The sequence below is a fragment of the Zootoca vivipara genome, chromosome 8, assembly GCF_965207765.1.
Source record: "Zootoca vivipara chromosome 8, rZooViv2.hap1.1, whole genome shotgun sequence".
Lineage (NCBI taxonomy): Eukaryota > Metazoa > Chordata > Lepidosauria > Squamata > Lacertidae > Zootoca > Zootoca vivipara.
Window position 1 is genome coordinate 58268527 of NC_142591.1, and position 18480 is coordinate 58287006.

Below are 18480 nucleotides of genomic sequence, written 5' to 3' on the forward strand. Positions count from 1 at the left end.
CATCCTGTTGCAAAGGTAGATCTAGGGGAGCATTACTGGTTCGGTCATGCCAGGTGTGGAGCTTCTGGGGTGCTTCAGCAGGCGTCCCAACTATTATGTCCACAGAAGGCAGTGGGTGAGGGGCAGATTCTGGCATCACACAGGGTGCCACTGAAATCTGAGACTCCAAGGCCTACAATGCCAGTTGGGTCACTTAAGGCCAGGCTGGTTGCTGGCTTCATACGTTTAAGTATCTCCTGTGCTGCTGTTTATACAATCTGGGCTGCTCATGTATAAGAGCAGCACAGGAACATATGAACAAAAGTAAGCACTCAGAATCATGATGCTATTTGTCTGCAAAAGAAGAAGAAGAAGAAGAAGAAGAAGAAGAAGAAGAAGAAGAAGAAGAAGAAGAAGAAGAAAGAGGAAGGAATTATTTAAGAGAGTTAACCTAGAGAAATAGTTATGTATTCAGGAGCATGCTAGTTGATGGGAGGGTTTCATCCTGAAAGGTGGCACATAAATCTTTGAAACAAATAAATCATCTATATGATAGCATAAATGAGCATCCCTATTTGTGATACAAAGTAGATTATGGAGAAAGTATGAAAGGGCCAGCCAAAAATAAAACCCAATCCTGATATAAAAGCTATTGGTGGCCCTTACAGAGTGCCCTTAAGAGAATTTAACGTCTTTGGAAAGGGACTTGATTTTCACATTGATCTTTTTATTTACAGTGTCTTGAAGTCTTCCCCATACGCTTGTCTTTGGCTTGTTAACAAACCTTGTCAGAGGGCAGAAAATCCATTAATCTTTGCACACCAAGTAGGAACATCCCCCCTTCTTTCTGTAGTCTGCCTTGCTTTTCCCTCTGAAAGAGCAATGGTGTTATTACCGTTTATCACCAAGTCAACTTTCTGGCATATGAAAACCTGGAAAAACAAATAAAATAAGAGGTCCTGTCTTTTTGTTGTAATGCACACGCACACACGCACACACGCACACACCCCTTGTAAATAAGCACACAGAAATTGTTAGCCTGCAAACATTTTTTCCTACCCTGATCAAAGGCTAGTATCCTGTCTCTGCATGCTGGCCAGAGGAGCGAAAGGTTAGGTAAAGCAGGTAGACTGGTGCAGGAGGGATGGAGCAATCTGCTTCCTCCTCTGCCAGACTGCTACATTTCCATGCTGGTTGTGGAGAAAGAGATTTCCTTTCTCCTTAGGCAGCAGTCAGCTGCTTTATACTGAGTCAGACCATTGGTTTATCTAGCTCAGTATTCACAGCACTGATTGGTAGAGGTTTGCTGAGTTTTCAGAGAGGGTTCTGTCCCAGCTTAAAATGCCAGGGATTCAGCCTGGGCCCTTCTGCATGCAAAACAGACGCTGTACTCTGGTCCCTTTTCATGAAGGATTTCCCCTTCCACACAAACACACATATGATTAAAAAAATTATGAGTATTGAGCTCATACTCTGAATGTAATAGTCTTATGAGGGTCTTAATGTGCATTATCTAACTTACTTCATAATGTGGCAAGCCAGTTCATTCAGCTGAATGGACTTCTGCATTGAAGATACCGCCGGGTAGTTTTGGGAGACTACAGCCAAGGTGAGGTATGGTAGGAGTGGCTTGGCAGATGATTACTTGAAGTCAGTAATCATCATAGCTTACAGCAGGCATAGGCAACCTTGGCTCTCCAGATGTTTTGGAACTACAACTCCCATGATCCCTGACCACTTGCCCTGTTAGCTAGGGATCATGGGAGTTGTAGTTCCAAAACATCAGGAGAGCCAAGGTTGCCTATGCCTGGCTTACAGCTACCCCATGAGGTAGGTTAGACTGAAGAACAATGCCTTGCCATTTCTAGGATGTTGAAGGTATCCACTGTCCTTTGAGCAGGACATAATGCACAAGTTCTCCTTATTCATTGAGATTCCAGAATCAAGAAAAGAGGCTATTCAAGTCACTTGTGGAAGAGGCTATTTCTGAATGCACCGAACGACCCCAAAACTTGATCACTTCAACAAAAACAAAAGCATTTTAATGGTTAATATACGGAGGTTTAAAAATGCAGGTTTATAAAAAGGAATCAAAATGTGAAAACTATTCTCTTCTCTATTCCAGGATTTGCTGGTTTGCTCAGACCAAGCATTCATTCAGAAATGTTGATAGAGAGTATTTTCTGGATTGGTGATTTTTTCTCTCTGATTCAATTACTTTAGTTATGAATTGCTTCCCACAAAACATATTAAAGCGATGAGCAAAACAAAATAATTTGATCATTATTTTGTGCATCTGATTAAAAGAAGTGCAAACATGTTGGCTTTTTTAAAAAAAATGTCTCTGGATGTCTTATGACTTAAGGTAGTGGGGTAATTCAAAAGGACTTCAGAACACTGGAATGCTGACTTGCTTCCCTAGTTTTAATTATTGGAATGCACTGAAGAGATGGTATTAACAAAGGCAGCAGCTAATCCACTGGCCCAACATCAATAGCTGGTGTCATAATCTTATTCTTTCTATGCTACCCTTCATAGAAGCATTTGCATTCATTATTATTATGTAAAGCAAAAAGCATGACCAGGCCTGCCCCCAACAAAGAAGAAAGTAATGTAAAAATTTTGATTGGATGCTTACTATTCCAGATTGTGTGGTTCTATGGCTATTAGCCAATAACCACCTTACCCACCCATGTGGGAGCATAATGCACACTCAATGTGCACATAACACATTTACATTGAGAAACTAGGTGTGCTCCTGCTTCATCCTCCGTGACCCTCATCTCCAAATGTGATGCCACCTGGTAAGCTATTAGGTAGCTGAGCTGGTAGCCAGACCCCATGAAGATGTTGTCTGAATTCAGAAAGGAACCAAAACGAACTGCAATTAACAAAAGTAGGCAGTAGTAACCAAGTGAGGAGAAGCTGCTCGGTGAAAATATGTTCAACCCTGATCTCAACTGGATGCAGAAGAAAATGTTTTCCTAGCAAAAAATAATTTTTTTGGTATATATGGCTATCCAGGTTTACTAAGCATACAAAAATTAAAATTCATTGAGAAGGCACAAGGAAGGAGCAAACACAAATGAACTATCCACACAGTAATTCAATGAATACAGGTTGAGAGCAACCCATCTCACAAGGGATTTTTTTTGGGGGGGGGGCTTACTTTCAAGCAGTTGTCACATTTCAATTTGGAGTAGCAACGTTGGTGAAGGGGCTGTTTAATGGTGCTGTTTCCTTCAACCCTGAAGCTCCTATTAGATATACAGTGGGATGGGTCAAACAAGGAGGATAGCTGTATTGTACGTTTGCACTCTGGGTTTAAAAGAAGACTCCAGATATGTGTGTGTGTTTGTTAGATTTTGGGGAAAGGGTTAAGCTAACCACTCCACTAAATTGGAGCCCTCCCCCATGACTGCTTTAAAGTTGAAATATCACAGAACTTGAGCATCACATCTGAATTGACCCAGTGCTTTCTTTTCCAAGACAGACCCTTCCAAGACAGATGGATTTTCCAGTGCCCCTTTCCAGGTCACTTCCTGATGACCTGTTCATTGAGGATTTATCCTAATTTGTGTGGGGGGAGGTAAGATGATGTTGGCTATTTATTAAGCATTCATTCGTATCTGATGCAAGTGTTTGCCTGCACTTTCCAGTGCCTCTTCCTATCACTTTCCTTTTTGTAAAAGGCCTGATCTTTTGGGGAAGCGGGTTTGTGCAACCTGAACTTCCTAGGTTTGTGCAACCTCTAATTGTGCAACCTGAACTTCCCAGTATGCGATTGACTCCCCCTGCCCACAAAAACTCAGCAGAAGTGTCCCCTGTCTAGGACGCAAAGCCCATACATTTCTGGAATCAAAGTTGCAAGCAAGCAACTTTTTATGTGTGGAAAATTATGCCTCGTGATAGGTAATGCTCGTTTGTTCAACTTAATGAGATTCATTGCCAGTCATGTTTCTTATATGACAGTTGACAAAATGGGGTATAATCCAATACAGTTTCTGTACCTATAGTTGCGAGAGAGAGAGAGAGAGAGAGAGAGAGAGAGAGAGAGAGAGAGAGAGAGAGAGAGAGAAGATGCTTGGGAGGAAAATAAATAAACTAAGTATACTGCTTCTCAGGTGGAAGAAGTGGAACCAGAATCTATAGGAACAAAACCCTGAAACTGCTAATATACCTCCTAACCAAAGGAAACCTGTTCTTGAGATAGGACATCTAGGAAATCCCTTTGCAGCTGTTGCATCTGAACGTAATAGCTTGCTAGCAGGAACACAAAATGGTCCTTGCTCAGCTAGAACAGCAGATAACACAGCTTGAAAGGGACCTTGCAGATGCCTGGAAACTTTGTAGTCAGAAAGATCAGGTACGCTCTTGCGATGATAAAAATGAGCAAAACAGGTATCTCTTTTAAAAATCACATTGCAAAAGGGAGTGTGAGAAGCTATGATGTGCAGCACTATATGTGTGTGATTGTGGGTGGGGTGGGGGGGAAAGGTGCATTTCGAAAGGAGGGGAAAACCCACCCTATTTTATCACAAATTTTGTAAGTACACATTTCTTTGGTGTTGGTCTTGAAACTTAAGATATGTTTGCATTTGTGATAACAATTCTATCCCTTCCAAAAAGCATGTTGATGTGAAATAAAATGAATACAGCTGTATAAATGTCTGTAGAGATTTTAGAAACTGCATTTCCCATTTTCGCTGTGAATATGCTCAATATCAGAGACGGAGCTGGAGGCATTTTCCCTTCTATAAAAATGCGCAGAGGCCTGGAGTTGTTGTTGGTTTTTTTTTAAAAAAAATGCTATAGTCATGTGAAAGCTATCTGTATAACATACAAGGGAGAGGGAGAGATAGGTGCATTACTTTGGAGGGAGATCTGCATTATGGGGAGCGGGGATATCTCAGTGTTGTGGTTTCTGGAATATGCTGCAGAAAGATTTCATTATGTTAAGCAGGTGGGGAAATTTTGGGGCCCCTGCTATACATTTGTGTTTTGTTAAACTGAAGTGCCTATTCTAACAATGGTTACAAAACTACAGTGACAAAGCTTATATTTTTTTAGTTTGTGTGCAGAAATCTACCTCTATTTTATAGAAAGGTGCAATGTAAAGGGATATAATTTTGCCATTCCCTATATAAGAATGGAAATGGTTTTTTTTAAAAAAATCCAGGAGAAAATAAGTATTCCCCTTCTTAAAATAACATTTAGCTATTTTATTTATTTATTTAAAAAAAATCACTGTTGATGAGAAATTAAATGAAAGCATGACAGGATATTATGTACTGCCTAAAGTTTTACACACCTGAAAAAATACGTTAATACAAATAATTATTGTCATGTTAACATCACAGCCAAACATATCTGCAGGTTTTAAGCTGTCTAAAGCAATTTTACTTTCTCAATGAAGAATGTTTAACATTTGAACCAAAAACAGTACAGCACGAATAATTAAAGGCTTAAGTTAAATACATAGACAGTCATTTAAATTTAGATCTGCAATAACATTTACTATTATTCTCCAAGGCTTTGACTGTGCTTGACAGAAACAAAGTACTCTGGGATTAATTTCAAGAAGTGGTGCCAACTGTGTGCAATTTGCTGTAATTAAGACATGAAAGAGTACTAAATATTCAGATTAAAAGAAGCATGATGGAGCATGATAGAGAATCAAGGTGTGGCACTATGCCAATGAAGCACAGGTGCTTGTGGATTCCCAGTTCCGGGCGATACAAAAGTTAAACTTATTGGCTGAACTTCTGCATCATTTAGAACTGTTTATTCATTTGCACCTGGATATTCACATGTAAATGGGAGATACACAAGTTGAGAATATATTTTTAAAATTGCAATTAAATTAGAGTTGAGGATTTAAAAACAAACAAAACAAAAGTCAATGAGTTAACCACACACACACACACACACACACCACATATGAACAGTATAAAACAATTTACTTTGCATCTTGAAATAATATTGACACTGAGATTTTTGTTGACAATTAGAGAAGCATTTTAATTAACCAGAAAGAGAGGGTGGTAGCATTTTGTCTCTGTGTTGTTGTTGTTTTTTGTATCCCTGTGGTGGTGGGTTTTTTTTTTTTAACATTCAGTTACCTTCCTACCAGCTGAATTGCAGTTGCTGGCTTCAAGCTGTTCATTTTCTTTTTATTCAGCAAACCCTTTAAAAAAAACAAAAGAAAATAAAAATCCTCTTATCCGGCACATTTAGACCAAGTAACTGTTTTCTTGTCCCCCCCTCCAGAATTACGTGTAACATTTTCCTTTGAACAATTAACAAATTAATTTTAATAAAACCATTTGTCATTTTCCTCCCTCCACCTATTTTTTTTTTAATACAATGCAAAGTGTGTATGACTTTTTGATCTTATAGGACATGGGAGGACGTGACCCCTTTGCTAATGAGAATGTGTGTGTGTGTGTGTGTGTGTGTGTGTGTGTGTGTGTGTGTGTGTGTTATATGTATAATCTCTCTTTTCCTATAGCTTGAAAGAGCAGGATACAGTATTTTTTTTGGCTAAAGTTCATTGTGAAAGGTGGCATTGAAATGTTTTTTTTTTGTTTTTGTTTTCAGAGGCAATACGCAAAAGATTTCAGCTCTCCTGCAGGCAATGGGAGATATCAAAGCTGAAGTGGCTAAGGTGGAGCACTTTGACAGTCTGGTCAAGAAGCTGAAAGCAAGTGTCCAGAATGCAATGAAAGGAAGAATCTGAAGGCGAGAAAAGCCATCATATTTAGGACTGGGATTCAGCAGGTAAATCATGAGCTGCAGGATGCTCAGGGAAGCAGTGCAGAGGGACGAGGTAATAATGTATAAAAATAGTGATATTACTGCACTGTGAATTTGGCACAGTCTAATAGAATAGAAATATCAATCATATGGACAAAAGATTGCTGTAATCAAATGAACACAAAAGGTTCCCTGTCCGGCTTTAGGGAGAATTTAGAGCTGGAGAGAGCAGCTTTATCAAACAGAAACAAACACAACCGAGTCCCTTTGTTTCTCTTCGCCATTGGAGAGTGTGAAAAATGTGTGTGTGTGTGGGGAAAATCATTTCTGCATTTGGGAGCTTTGCACAATTGCTGGTTATACACATTGTGAATTGGATAGAAGGCACACACATGTATTTGAGATGTGCGCGTGTACACACACACACACACACACACACACACACACAGTACAATTAGGAGTCTTTATAAAGTCACACGATGAATTGCCAATGTAGAAGTGGTACAGCGCAAAAAAGGATTGTTTGAATACCTTGAAGACAAAGGGCTGTTCTCACATGCATTGTAGCCAGCTTCCCCCCTCCCCCCCCGCACAATATTTCCTATTTCATTTTGTCAGGCATTCAAAGAGGCATTCAGGCTCAGCCAATAATTTCTATAGCTTTTGCCTAGTACCTGTATCCCTAGAATCCTGCTTATATGTTAGAAGGTGTTTTTCAGGAGATAGTCAATACCGAAAGGATCACAGCCTTATTATCATCCTTTAACATTATGGATCCACCCCATAGTAAAGGTGTTTTTTTTGAAAGATATGATTTTTTTAGCAAATAAAATATTAATGAAGTCATTTGGAACGTAATGGACAGCTTGTGTCAAACCCTTAATTTCCCCCCTTCCGCTATTCACAACATTGCCAGACACATGTTTCTGGATAAAACCCCCTAGAGGTTTGCTGCAAATTCTTTTTCAATACAACCAGATCATTGCAGATAATTGTATTACACAGGGTATTGATCCAAAATCGTTGGGCACCGGAAACATCTGAAAAAACATGATTATAGCTTTCTGTTTATTGTTTGTACATCATATAAGCAGGCTTTTCTGTGAATCACCTGTAAGAAAGGCAAGGTGGAAACATCAGAGAAATTACCTCTTTACAAGAATCTATTGATCACTTTAAATCAAAGAAGTATGTTTGACATAAGATTACCTGCCAGTTTGAACATTAGGTACACTATGTTATAGCCCGAGGCAGTTGTAAGTCTGACAAAGGGATTGTAAATAAAGCATGCAGCTGCTAGTGCCTCTGGCTTGGGATCAGCCGAGGCTCAAGTCCAAGGCATAGGTAAACTTAAAATAATTTAACCCTTTTCAACCAGCACATGGAGAATTAGAGTAGATTCTTAAGAGTATTGGGAAACATAAATGGACTTTTATCGGTTTGAACAGGCAGGTCCTTCAGAAAGCACACATACCTTGACATTTATATTTACCGGTTCTGTGGGGAGAGAAGAAGTGGGCTGTGCTTCAAATGGGCTTCATGTTGGGACAACTAATCAGCAGGCAGTGTACATAGGCTACTTTGGGGGGAAAAACTTTGCATTTTTTTTTGTCTAGCTTGTCTGTATTTGCAGGTTTTCAGTACTATTGCGTATGAGCCTGTCTGCATTAAATCATGTGAATGGTATGTGTGATATATATGTACGTGTGTTTCAAGTCTTCAAATTTTTTATATTTTGCACACAAAAACTTCAAAGCTAAAGCCAAGCTATGCTATGCTATGCAAAGGATGCAGTGATTGCATTTACAGTCTTCTATGACATGGGATATTTCTAATGCTGAGCCCGATCTTGCAAAATGATAGAAAAAATTGCTTACTATTATTGAACAATATAGTCACGCTACTCTTTCTATAGGTGAATACTCACTGGCCAGTTTATTAGCTTTTTTTGTGAACCAAAAAATATTCTATCCTATGTATGGCCTTCTGTCCTTTTATTAAATACCAGGAACCAAATGCTTCCTAGAAAACTTGTTCCGCGGTCTGAAGAAATGCTTACAATTTGTAAAATAAATCTATAAATGTGTTCATTAGAACTTTGGCAATATATAGATGTTCAATACTCTCCCAATACTATACAAACATACAAGCTCAGACTCATGCTTGTTGAAACAAGACCGTGTGTGTCTGTGTGTGTGATGTGTAAAAATTAGAATTTCATTTTTATTATGTAAGAGTTCCAGGTCAATAACAATGCTTGTGGTTTCTGTAAGTCTGCTAGGAAATATATTTGCTGAATGTCCCAAATGCTCATAATTTTTAAATGAAATACTTTTATTTAGATTCAGCTCATCAGGGCAACTAAGATTGATTTCAAATATGTAAGATGAATGTAGGCTATTTGAGAAGACTAATGTGCCAATTTTTGTTATGACAATATTGGCTTTATAAGGCTCCAGTCCCTTTGCTCTGAATTAATTGAAGCCTAATTTACACATCATTCTTCCAACAGAAACCAGGGTTATTAAAAGGGAGAGGTTTGAAGAGCGTTGCCATCTATGCATATGTGACCTTCTTAATTTTGATTGTGAAGCCTTCCCAGCAAGGCTCCTCTGCTTTCTTTCTTTTAAGGTTTGAATTGTGTGCACAGCCTTCACTAACAGGCTTCAGTTTGGAAATAAAACACCCTTCAGTGATACATGTTTATTCTGAAATTTAATGCTGTACCTCATTAAACTTGGACTGCATTACTGAATAAACATTTGTATGTCTGCGGCTGTATATTTGCCAAAACCTTTTAAAAAAACCCCACACCCAGCTATATATCTGTGCTAAAGGACAAATATTTAAATGAACACCTATATATGTATATTTCTTGGAATATGGTCAACAAAAGAACAAAGGAAAAATGTCTTTGTCTTAAAATGCCTATTTTTCCAAGGAAGCTTGAAACACACTGCCCTAGATTCTTTGGGCTAATGAAAGAGTGCCATCTCTTGGATGACCTTGGGAAAAGATTTTGTTTATATAGTAGAGTGGTACTCTACAATGGAAAGAATTTAGTGACGCAGAAGTTTTCAGTTTATACCTTAATTATATTAAAGACGTAGAGTGTTAATCTGTTGAAAAACAAGAGGCAGTTAATACCAAACAAAATTTCATTTTGAAAGACTAAAACAAACTGTACCTGCTTTTGAGAATTTTTGCTACACAGTAATGGATGTTAGCCCAGCTGTAGAACACAAGAGCATTTAGCCATTGATGAAAGTATTACACATATTTAATATTTATCTTAAGATATATACAGATTTTTAGAAACATCTCTCACTGTCTGTGTTTGTGTTTCATACTTGCAAGCAGAAATAGATTGTTTTTCCCCAGGAAAAAAACAAACAACCCCTCACATTCTCCAAGTTCATTTATCAACAGGTTTAGTATTGCGTTAAGTGTAAAACGAAACAACAACAAAAGTATGTCTCTGGGTTCTTTTGAAACCGTGATGCTTTTATTATCTTCCAGCCCAAGAATTTGCCAGCCAGGATGAAAAACTTCTAATGGAATCCAGCTTGAAAGCAAGTCAAGAGCGGCTAAGTGAGGAAAGAGCAGAACCAAGTTTGCCCCGACTAGTAGAAAATCACAGACAGAACTGAAGCCACTGAGCGAACGCATTATAGATTCTTATGAAGAAATTAGTGATTACAAGTGAGTTACTGTTTGTTTTGATGTTTTGGTAAGGGTTGAAGGCGAGCCAGAAGTCAGCAATAATTCTTCCAGCTCTCTGCTGTAGGGTTTGTTTTGCTCTGGTGGTGTGTTTTGTAAATGTCTTTGACTGATGTATTGATTGAATCAAGTATTAAGTAATTGATAAACTCCGTTTAAAACTAGCCTTTCAGTTTTTCATCCAAAATGTGTTAACCAGAAGTCTTTTTAATGCCCTTCCCACCCCACCCCTCTGAAAACGTGAAAATCTGCTGTTGAGGGGAAAAATAGTTTTCTTTATTGTCTATCTGCCAGTGGCATTCTCATCTTCCTCTCTTTTTGGGGGTCTGAAGGTTACATATGGCTCTTATTGTCTGTCTTTTTTTGTTCAAGAAGCTGCCTCAAAGCAAGACGCTCCCAAATTAAAGCAAACTTAAGAGTTTGAGCTTCTAGTCTGAGTAACGAGTAACATATGAAGTTGCTAAAATGAACTCAAATCCTAATCCTAATAGGTCTCTCTCCCTCCCCCCCTTTAAGGGAAATGCTAAAACTTTCAAAGAGTTTTTTCATGTTTATGAATCATAAATTGATTCATTGTTCAGTTTTCAAGCGAATGTTATGAAAGGTATTCATCTCGGCTAAATGCCTTTGTCTCTTTCACTATATGTAAATACTCTGAATAATGCATTCTTCTTGCTGAATTTGTTACATTGTGCATTCAATTTAGGTAGCTTTCTCAGGCTGGGTCTTTTTTCCCTCGATATCACAAATTAAAGGTGAACTTCAGAAGTTCTAAGATACGTTTCCTGAAGTGATGGCTTAATCAGAAATAGGTTTTTATTAATACGAAAGTTGCAGCGAGGTTTTGAGCTTCCTCCTGAGATATGTACACCTCTGATTCCTCTGCAATGTTAAATGATGAAACTTTGTCACACAGCTATTATGTAGTGCTATGCCTAGCAAGGTTATGATTGTTTGTTTGGAATTTACCTGTAGATGAGACTGGCAGGGGCCCTTAGAATCCCAAACAAATGCTTTGCCACACATTCTTCTACGTGCGTAAGAAAAAGAAACATTTTTGTCATTTAATATAACAATGTTATGAGGAGACACTGGAATCCTAAAGGGACCATGTCAGTCACATCTAAAGGTAAATTTCCAAACAGTAGAAGTATGTTCGGCAGGTATAACTTTGCAATAGTTGTGATGGCATTATTGTGGATTATTGGGGGCCCATAGGTGCACAATGCAAGGCCACTTACATTGCCTGTTTCTTTTGCTTCTCACGTAAGGTGACTTTGTATCCTTGCATCCTGTGTGAGAAAAGCTCAAAATATCCACACAATCCACTTGTACTTTTCTATTTCTATGTTATGAGTGGAAAACAAGGATACCCATGAACCTGACGAAACACGTATATCTATCCACCATGTTAACTCAAAGCTTCCATATCTGGGGAAAATGTTACTGAAAAGGTACGGTATAAGTTGTCCATTTACTGGAGAGGCATGTGAACAATTACTACCAAGCCAGGCGGTACATCCCACTTTTCTGCATGAACCTTCAGCTTAGTTGTGGCCTTTTTCCCTTTATGCCACATTGCTCTTTTCAGTTTCCCTTTAAGAAGACCAGTCATCATTTGTGAAACTGAAGTTCCGAGTAGAACAAAACTTTATAATGTGACATTTCATATTAGAAGCACCCAGTTTAATCTAAAACAAACTAAACCATTAAACTGATTCATACCCATTTAAGAACTAAAGATATCTATTTAGTCGTAATTCTAAAGTTGCAAATGTGGATTTGATATTGAACCTTATTGGTCAGTCCTTTTCTTTGCCAAAGGAAGAGGTTGTGTAGAGAGCTTGTTCAACTTCTGCTGAATCTCATTTGCATGTGTGTTTAGCAACACCTTGTTTCAGGCTTAAGCACTGGTGCAAAACCCCGGACTTTAGAAGCACTAGCACATGGCTGCCTTATGCAGGCAGCAGTAATGCAGCTGGCGGGCTGTGGTCACACACAGTTCCCTTTGCCATGGCGAGTGGATATAGACAAACATTGACCAAGTGGGAAATTGCCATGGTGTTCAGGTAAACAGCTGGTAAGCTGGCCACAAGGACTGCTGCCTTTTACTAAGCCAGATCACTGATCCATCTAGCTTACTATTGTCTGCATGGACCAGCAGCTGCTCTCCAGGGTTTCCGATAGGGGACATTCCCAGCCAGAGGATATTCCTGGACATGCCAAGAAATGAACTTTCCACATGAAAAGCAGATACTGTACCACTTTGCTGTGGTCTTTCCACTGTTTAATGAGGCTGATTCAAAGCATTATAAACATCATGAAGACATTGCCTGAAACACTGGTTCGTGATAGTATTTGCATAACCTAGAGTATGTGAAAGCTATTCACCAGATTCATGTCTCTAGTCATTTTGGAAGTTTCTACACCAATGCCTATGCAGCCTGATATGCATGCTGTTGGCACGTAGACTCTCCATATGGCTAGCGCAAGCCATATGATGAATGGATTTCAAGTGTTACTACCTAGCAAACAAAAGTCGGGGGAATTTCTTGCATTACTATCAGCCTACTTGAGGCTGTTAAGGCTATATAATATTTGAATTAAGGCTGAGAGCCAAAAATAATTCTCACAATAATAATTTTCGGCGATTTTTATTATTATTTCTGAGCTCTTTCTGAACTGATGGTGAAATTCGTGCTCCTGCTAGAGAATAGCCAGGCACACGACCTCCCCAGTTTTGCCATCCACATAGATACAGGTTTTATATATATTGATCTTTTGTTCCAGCAAGCAACTCCCTCTAGTCCTTTCAGCCCATTCCTTCCTTCATCCACCAATATGAGTTGAAGACTAATATTAAGTGAGCTTTTTCTCAGAAGAGAATTTTCTAAGAACTCTTGCAGATTTCACTTTCACACACACACAGTCTGTAGCAAAATGACCTCCCAAATTGGAAGACACTTTTGTGTTCATCCGATTTAAATTGACCCATAATCTCACTACATTGTAGCTGCAGCCACAAAGAGAAGCCTTTTCCCTGGAGCAGCTAGCTCATGCACCCACATGTCTCTCATCCCAAAGCTCTATGCAGTTGCAATGTCTATGGGAGCACCAGGTTCACTGTCTGAGCAACTACTAGAGAGGAGCTGTTCCCCATATCCATGCAGTGAGATTATAAAGGGCCATTTCTACAGCAGAAGAGGTAGCCACACCCTACCTGGAAGATAACTCTGGCGATCTTCCTCTCCAACCTGCCTCATGGCTAAGAAGATGTACAAAAACCAAGGACATGCTATGAGCATGGGGGATCCTTGCAAGTCAGAGTAATGTCCTGGAAGAATGGTAACACTGGCTTTTTCAGCCCTAACTGCAGCAAGTTAAATGAGCTTTGTGCCAACACTGAAACTCACTAAGTTTTCAGTATGGCGAACGGGCAAGTGCAGGGAGGGTGAGGTCTGCAGAAAAAAATATGGAGATTGCAGAGGACAGGTAGGTGAGAAGTTATTCCATTTTGTTTACCGTTCAGCAATCTATTTCAAATTGTGTGGCGTGTTTGTACATGTGTAAAACCAACATGTGCAAAGTTATCTCCTCTGTTGTTACCACAATGCGAGTTCCTAACATGAGTACAAAGTAATGCCTTACCTTATTTGATGTAGTATAAAATGAAGAAAACACCCAACAAGGCATGGGTAGGCCAGAAAGAAAATATTTAACAGCTGTAGAAAATTCACAGGCTTTAAGATTTTTATTACCACTTATTCTGGACGAGCTACATGTAAAGTTTGAAAGGGGGGGGGGGAAGCTCAGCTACAACAACCTCACTATGTAAGCCTGTTACACTTGAAAGATTTGTTCAGAATGTCCAGTGGGAACCTGGAAATCGTAATAATTTGTAGTATCGATTGTGTGAAGCTATGCAGCTGGGGCCCCTAGTGAATAGACAGGAATAGACATTTTATTGATTAACTTTTACAGTCATATTTTCAAGACTCTGCTGCAACATAATTTTCACTTCCCAGCTTTGTGCTGCTGCATCATGAAACTTGGATTCTTCTCTCTTAACATTTACCCACTTGAGGAATACAGTATGGACTTTTCTCTTTCAGGGCTGGGTAGTGATATGTATGCTTTATGCAGAGCATCCTGATTCCCCCCCCCAATTTTCTACATCTAAAGGGAAATATCAGATAAGGAACATATGATTTTTAGACACAACAATTTCATCAACTAACCAGTTTATGGTAGCTCCTATCGTGATCTACGTATGGCTGATTTTGGCTTCAATCAATAACTGCAAGCAAAAAGCAAAACTGCATAGAAAGTGAATTGCCCCACTAGAGTTTGGCTTTGTTCTTCATCACCTTTTATTTTTTTTAAAGGAGCTAGACATTGAAAAATGTAAAACGTGGCCTCTGGGGAAAGCTGTTTTCGATCTTTAGCAGCTATTTTTAACAGGTCTTTTATATGCCAAATTCTTTAATCCCCCATAACACTGGTTGTTCTGCTTTCAAGGAACTGAGTTTTGAAGAAATAAAAGCAAAAGCAAAAAAAAAAAACCTAAAAAACTTTATTATTTAGTGTACTGTGTGCTAGCTTTTGAAAATGTTCCTTATGTGCTACACATAAAATCCCATTTCCTTTTTGTTGGTATTGCCTTAGTTAGTATATAATGAATTGTTATCGTTTTATGAGGGAGGGGGAACTCAACTGTCTTTCCTTTGCCATGTTTAGGAATTAGCAGCAGCAAAATGTTAGAGAGTGAAGTAGAGCAGCTGCTGAAATTTCACAGAAGCAGCATTTGATTTTCACACTGGAGCTATGAGGACAAGACAGGATCTTTCTCCAGTGGCCATCATGAAATCCATCATACCTTTATCAAATCAGCATGCAGCATTTTTAAAAATTGTTTTCATGGTTACAATGCCATTATGCATTCTCCCAATATTTTTCATCCTTACGTCAATGAACATTATATATGCTCATGAAATCTGATTCTCCTGATATTGTCACCCTTTTGTCCCAAACTATCACCTGTAATCTTCTCCAGTATCACTCTGAACACCAACAGTCTAAAAAGCTTGAATTTATGCTCAGATCACATCCAATTGAAGGATTATAATCTCATGAAGCAAACTGATATTTTGTGCAACAAATACATATATGAAGGAATGAATCTGCGGGAACTCACAGCAGATACAACACTACAAAGACAATTCAATCTGTGGTTTGTTTTCAACACGTTTGAGGCAGAACCCATCTTTAATTAATTTCAGACAGCTTTTTTTAGTCATTTGGGTTACATAATGATATGGAGACCCCATCATTAAACAATGTTGTTGTTTAGTCGTGTCCGACTCTTCGTGACCCCATGGACCATAGCACGCCAGGCACTCCTGTCTTGCACCGCCTCCCGCAGTTTGGTCAGACTCATGTTGGTAGCTTCAAGAACACTGTCCAACCATCTCGTCCTCTGTCGTCCCCATCTCCTTGTGCCCTCAATCTTTCCCAACATCAGGGTCTTTTCCAAGGATTCTTCTCTTCTCGTGAGGTGGCCAAAGTACTGGAGTCTCAGCTTCACGATCTGTCCTTCCAGGGAGCACTCAGGGCTGATTTCCTTCAGAATGGATAGGTTTGATCTTCTTGCAGTCCATGGGACTCTCAAGAGTCTCCTCCAGCACCATAATTCAAAAGCATCAATTCTTCGGCGATCAGCCTTCTTTATGGTCCAGCTCTCACTTCCATACATCACTACTGGGAACACCATAGCTTTAACTATACGGACCTTTGTCGGCAAGGTGATGTCTCTGCTTTTTAGGATGCTGTCTAGGTTTGTCATTGCTTTTCTCCCAAGAAGCAGGCGTCTTTTAATTTTGTGACTGCTGTCACCATCTGCAGTGATGAAGGAGCCCAAGAAAGTAAAATCTCTCACTGCCTCCATTTCTTCCCCTTCTATTTGCCAGGAGGTCATGGGACCAGTGGCCATGATCTTGGTTTTTTGATGTTGAGCTTCAGACCATATTTTGTGCTCTCCTCTTTCACCCTCATTAAAAGGTTCTTTAATTCCTCCTCGCTTTCTGCCATCAAGGTTGTGTCATCTGCATATCTGAGGTTGTTGATATTTCTTCCGGCAATCTTAATTCCAGCTTGGGATTCATCTAGTCCAGCCTTTCACATGATGAATTCTGCATATAAGTTAAATAAGCAGGGAGACAATATACAACCTTGTCGTACTCCTTTCCCCAATTAAACAATACAGATCCCTTTAAACAAAGCTGTCTTAACTGATGCAATCATGGAATCAGCTCCATGATTATAAATTATATACATATTAATTTGCATGCCTATATTTCCATCAGCAAAACTTTACTTTAGCATCTGTTCCCATTATATGTTGCTTAGAATGAGGAACAAGTTATAAGAATGACATCATGTGGTTACATCAATTAAATTACATCATGCACAATATACTTGGCTGACTTTGCCTTTTGACTCACCTAATGTGGAATAAATGCCTTCCCTTTAAATTGCGGATAAAACTGGACAATTTAAATATTAGCACTAGCACCAATAGAACAACAGCACAAGCTGCAAGGATCAGAACAAGGTCAACCTGGTGAAGCCATCTGTTGTTAGCAAGATGTATTTGGAAGCTTGGAAGTGAGAGCTGGACCATAAAGAAGGATGATCGCCAAAGAATCGATGCTTTTGAATTATGGTGCTGGAGGAGACTCTTGAGAGTCCCATAGACTGCAAGAAGATCAAACCTATCCATTCTTAAGGAAATCAGCCTGAGTGCTCACTGGAAGGACAGATCCTGAAGCTGAGGCTCCAATACTTTGGCCACCTCATGAGAAGAGAAGACTCCCTGGAAAAGACTCTGATGTTGGGGAAGATTGAGGGCACAAGGAGAAGGGGACGAGAGAGGATGAGATGGTTCGACAGTGTTCTTCAAGCTACCAACACGAACAGGGCCGTCTTAAGCATGTCGGGCGCCCTGGCATGTCTCACCGCGGCAGGCGCAGCTGCGTGGTGCCCCCCTGGCGGCCCGGTGCCTGGCGCCCTGCACCACCCGGGCTTGCCTTAGAGCCGGCCCTGAACATGAATTTGACCAAACTGTGGGAGGCAGTGGAAGACAGGAGTGCCTGGCATGCTCTGGTCCATGGAGTCACGAAGGGTCGGACACGACTAAATGACTATCCCCTGCACCTGCATAAGGAAAAGAATATCAGCTCTGAATGTGAAAGTTTAATTTAACTACTGTGGAACAGATCACTTAAAATAAGAATACAATTTTTGTGAGCATGATAGCGATGACTATGGGAAAAAAACCACCTGCATAGTCAAGATGGAGTCAATTAAACCAAAGAATGTTGGATTCCCCCATGGAGCCAGTTTTTTTAATTTGGGGCAGTATGGCACTATACCCCCCTTCCTGGCACTTCCCCCTATGCTACATGGGCTACGTACTTCTGCCTAGAGAACAGGGCAGGAGTCATAAGATGTACATGAGAGGTAGAACTGTTCGTAGATCTGATTCCCTGCCCAGCTTCCAGGATGCGAGCGAGGAATTTCTCTTATCCACACTGCTATGAAAATTCCATCTCATTCTTTTTTTAAATAGCAGAGATGGGTTTTAGAAGTACTGCACAGTTTCCCGGAATGGGAATATACTCTTCCATGCACACCTTTAAAAATGCAGTCCTGAAGGCAACATAAAGGTGTTATTCCTTTCTCCCATCCTTAAAGGAAGAAAAAGAGCCTATCTACGGTAACAATTTCTTAGGCGTGGCTATTTATTTGCAGCACTGGTTCTGTGACAGTTCCATTCATTCATAGAGATTTCATTTTGTTTCTCTCTGATATTTGCACTAGATTGTCATCACATAACCCCCAGTGGAGGATTGGTAGCACCATATCACCATCGTGGATTTGAACGAAGTCAGAGTGCAGCCCCCATTGGATGATTTGTACTGCCACATCAGAATTTTGGATTTGTATGAAGTCAGGGTAGGGTAGGAT